The following is a 4,831-nucleotide window of genomic DNA, read 5'->3' on the forward strand; positions in this document are numbered from 1 at the left end:
TTTCTGAATATTTTTTATGGAGAAGGAGGCAAAGAGGATGAGGGTAACAGGGGGATGTTGCCTTTTATTAAAGTGCGGGTGGAATGAATACTTGACTTGTAAAGTTGGGACTTACTACAACTAGCACAAAATCAATAAAAAAGGAGAGTCAACAAGTATTTACCAAGCCTTCAATGGCCTGCATGGGGATCAGTGCCAAGAAACAGTCTTTCCCATGGCTCTGCCTCCTTGACCCAGAGTACCGCTCTTTATTATGCAACTGGCACACTAATTGCCTCCAGAACATAAGAACGCTACTCATGGCCAGTGTGGGGAACTCAGGCCAAAACACAGTCTTCTGCCCAAGGAAGTGGTCTGAAGTAACTTTGCAGAATTCTTGTCAAGATAGTTAACATTGTCAAGCAAACACACAAATAAAACCACTGAGTAGAAGCCAATTCTCCATGTGCTTAGACTCCCTGTTCTTGTCCCATCCCTGCTCCTGACCTCACAATATGAGCAGGGGGCCCTGAGATGACCTCCAAGAGAGGCTAGGGAAAGGGCTTGGCTAGACGTTGGTGAGACTCTGCCCTCTCCCTCCAGGAGAGGAAGAATCATCTGAGGCAGGCCCACATGAGACCAAAAGAATGGGTTTCTGTGTCTCCTTTGGGACTGGCACTGGATTCACAAAGGAGATGAAGGATAGAAGTAGGGGGAGGTATGAAGAGAGATGTTTCCTCAAGAGAATCTGTGTGGGAGCTGAGTCAGTCCTCAGATTGCAATGGGATAGGAATAATGCGTTCCAGATCTTCTCATCCAGATCACTTCCCCATCATCCTCCATCTCACCTGTTGTCCTTCTCCCCTTCTCCCCTTCTCAATCTTCTCTGCCTTTCAGTGTCTCAGGTGTCTGTATTCTTCAAGAAGCCATGCCCTGTCCCTAATTTCCCCTCCACCCATTACATCATCATTTCCCACACCCAAACTGCTTGGGCCACATTGGCTACAATGGCCACCTCCTCGTAACATCCAGATTTCCAGACACTGTGCAAGGCAACTTATAGATATTGCTGCCTTTAGTCCTCCTGACAATACACACAATATCTCAGTGAGTTAGCCACTATCTACCTTGTGTTAGGAAGCTCAGAGATGTTGAGTCCCTTTCTGGAGGTCAAAAATTTTAAGCGCTAGAGTTGAGATTCAAACCTAGCAGTGTCTGCTCTTAATCTCTATTCTAGAGGTTTTTTTTTTTTTTTTGGGTTTAAAATTTTTATTTTTACAAATATACTGGAGAATCATGCAATGCTGCCAGCATTGGATGCAATCCGGGGCCACAAGTCTGCACACTCCTTTGCTACTGGTCCTGTAATGGCAGAACCTTTCATCTCGCCTTTATTGTTCACTATGACCCCTGCATTATCTTCAAAATAAAGAAACACGCCATCTTTTCTACGGTATGACTTTCATTGTCGAATGACCACTGCTGGATGTACCTTTTTTCTGAGCTCTGGTTTGCCTTTCTTGACTGTGGCCATCACCATGTCACCCACACCAGCAGCGGGAAGTCTGTTCAGCCGTCCCTTGATCCCCTTCACGGAGATGATATACAGGTTTTTTAGCTCCTGTGTTGTCAGCACAATTGATCACAGCTCCTACAGGAAGACCCAAGGAAATCCGGAATTTCGCACCAGAGGACCCACCACATCCTCGCGTCGACATCTTGAACACCGGAAAGAGCTATTCTAGAGGTTTTCTAAAGTGTGAAACTTAGAAGACAAGAGTTCTATGAGATTTAAAAATGAATACTATAGAAGAATTTGAAAAAATTATACTTTACAGATAAACATTATGTACTTGGTCTTGTTATTCTAAAAAAAACTGCCTCTAAAAATGGCGAGTCATATCTTGCACTATGAGTATTTCCTGACGGGGCTGCTGCTGGCCTTTTAGTCCAAGCCTGCACACTGTAGAGTGTTTAGTATCTGTGGTCCTCTCAGCCAAAGGCCAGCGGGGTCCTCGATGTGCACCTAAAAGTGCCTCACATGTGTAAATGTCCCCTAAGATATGAATGTTACTACCTTGAGTTGAAGGTAACTAATCCTAGACTGTAATGACCATAATGTCAGGGACTGTGTCTTTCTTACTCAGCATTGCAACCCCAACATATGGCTCATAGTAGGCCTTTAGTAGATATTAGAAAGTCACCTAATTCATGTGTAATGTGTAATTATTGATAATAGACAGTATTTAACCATTACCTAGGATGTTATCGAATATGATCTCAATGACCATCTTGCCTATACAGTCTCAACATGTCTGCAATATTATTCAATGTTCATTATATATTACATACATGAATCAAATTTTGGTCATTTCTTGCAGCAATTCAATTATCAGGTTACTTTAATTCAAGCATGAAGCTTTCTATCTCCTGAGCTCCTTGATGAAAACTTGACTTATAAAGTCAAGACTTCCTACAACTAGCACAAAATCAATAAGCAAGGAGAGTTAACAAGTATTTACAAAGCCTTCAGTGGCCTGCATGATCCCCATGTCTGTTGCTTTCCTATCTGTATACTCTAAATTATAATAGTGCTTCATTTTTAAATGTTTGGGCTAAGATGCATTGTCCAATACTGCATATGGACAGTTACCAATCAACACAAAGCATCCAGCTCTCTCACCCTTTATCGCTTTTGATTCTCTCTCATGAACGGTTCTGAGACCTCCAATGTCCTCTTGTTATTTGTATTCCTAATGGTGGTATTTCTCCCACTTGCTTCCTCCAACTGTCCACCTTGTCATGTTTACTCCTTCCTTCAGGAATGTTCTTCTCAAATCTGAAGATACAATCTGAATAGTAAAATAGGTGTGGACCACTGGTGGCCACTCATGTGCCTACATTTCTGTAATCATTCATTTTCAATCCTGAATGAAGACACAAAGGTTTATGTCAGCCAGCCCCTAGCTGGAGTTTCCTTTGTCTAGTTCTGCATCTGCCTCCCAAGAATCTATTCTTTTTGCTCTTTCACTCCCTCACCCTCTCCCTGGTATCAGTGTCTCTGATATAGACACAGGAATAGGCATTTATGGAAGATCAGGTGGGGAGAGTTCACTTCTGGCCTCAGAGCAGGGAGGAACAGGCCTTGTGGGGGCTGGCCTGACTTAGCCACAGAGGCTATAACAGGACATCAGGCTGCCAGGAAAATGAGGGTTGCAGTCATCTGGTGACAAACTTAAGGCAAGCTGTGAGCTGAAAGGGAGCCCAGTGGGAGATGAGGCAGAGTGAGGAGGGAGCTGGGATGAAGGGACTTGGAAACACAGGCACAAAGCCAGCCACAGAGACTGTCCTGGGTAGCAAGCCCTGTCTACAAAACCAGAGTCATTGGAGAAGTCTTTTAGAAGAAGCTGGGACTGGATTTGCAGCTTGAAGAAAGGGTAGGATTTGTAGAGTTGAAGAGGAGTATAATGAGCCACTTCCTGTGAGGTGAAACTACATATCACTCAGTGATTTACATCTAAACTGGGCATTTCTGTGTTATGATTGGCTGAAATCCCCTGTGGGCTAATCGGCCCAGCCATCAGGCTGAGATGCTGGCTCACAAAGTCAGCTGAGGGACCTTCCCCTTCAGGAAGTGACCCTGTGCCTGATTTACACTTTGCAAGGTACACAACTGTTTTCACTTGTTCTAAACAAATTGACCAAATCCAATTCAGCAAGTGAGATGACTTCAAGCACAAGGTTTCTCTTTAAAAATGATTGAAAACATGTATGCATATAGTGTTTACAAAGTTGAAGCAAACTGTGCTTTGAATGAAGAGAGAATATGTCTCCATTTCTTTGCTGAGTGTGAAATGAGAAGAGGGGTTGTTAGCCCGACTCCAGCAGAGCTCTTGACCATAGGAAGCCTGAGATCAAGAGTCACAAACTCCAGTGTTTACTGTGAAAATAAGATAAATAATGAAACAAGACAACTGTGATGCAACAGGAAATTGTGGAAGCTCTGGCTAAGTCGAGAGGATGCATCCTATTTGAAGATGGCTGTTATTCTCTCCCCTACTTTGCATCCGTGCAAGAATGAGAGTCCACTATGACCAGGTTTTCTAATTTTTCAAGAGAAGCCAGAAATGCCAAATTTTTTTGGTAAGAAACTTTCTGGCTGGGCATGGTGGCTCAAGCCTGTAATCCCAGCACTTTGGGAGGCCGAGACGGGCGGATCACGAGGTCAGGAGATCGAGATCCTGGCTAACACAGTGAAACCCCGTCTCTACTAAAAAATACAAACAACTAGCCGGGCGTGGTGGTGGGCGCCTGTAATCCCAGCTACTCAGGAGGCTGAGGCAGGAGAATGGCGTGAACCCGGGAGGCAGAGCTTGCAGTGAGCTGAGATCCAGCCGCTGCACTCCAGCCTGGGGGACAGAGTGAGACTCCGTCTCAAAAAAAAAAAAAAGAAAAAAGAAACTTTCTAAGCTAAGGAGTATTGTATGGGTGCCTTCTGCTGTGGGCCACCTGTTTCCAGTCTCTGTTCTAGAGGCTACCTATTTGTTCTGGAAGGAAGAGTGGACGCTTGTAGGAAAAAACCCAGACTCCCTAGCCTGACATGGAAGACTTTTGCCTACTTCTCTAGACTTTCTTCTGTGCTCTGCTCATACCTTGTGCCCCAGCCCTGCTGAGCTAACTGTAGCTTGCCTAATGTGCATGGAACAGAGTCAATCCCAATCTTCACCTAAACACTTCACCTAAAGAAAATGGAAAAAGGAGTTTCAGTGTAAGGCTGAGCTGAGATTGTGTGGAAGTTTAAAAATATGTCCACATCTTTTTTACATTTTTTCCATTAGGAGGTGGGTTTGAA

General features: G+C 44.0%; 1 pseudogene across 1 annotated transcript; it reads right to left on the minus strand.

Moving 5' to 3' along the window:
• Positions 1 to 1,234: 1,234 nt before the first annotated feature.
• LOC105514614 lies at positions 1,235 to 1,706 on the minus strand (annotated as a pseudogene). The gene has a single exon (XR_001002205.1). The product of XR_001002205.1 is annotated as a 60S ribosomal protein L23-like (transcript).
• Between the last annotated feature and the right edge of the window lie 3,125 nt (positions 1,707 to 4,831).

Source organism: Colobus angolensis, unplaced genomic scaffold, assembly GCF_000951035.1.
Source record: "Colobus angolensis palliatus isolate OR3802 unplaced genomic scaffold, Cang.pa_1.0 Scaffold249, whole genome shotgun sequence".
Taxonomy (NCBI): domain Eukaryota; kingdom Metazoa; phylum Chordata; class Mammalia; order Primates; family Cercopithecidae; genus Colobus; species Colobus angolensis.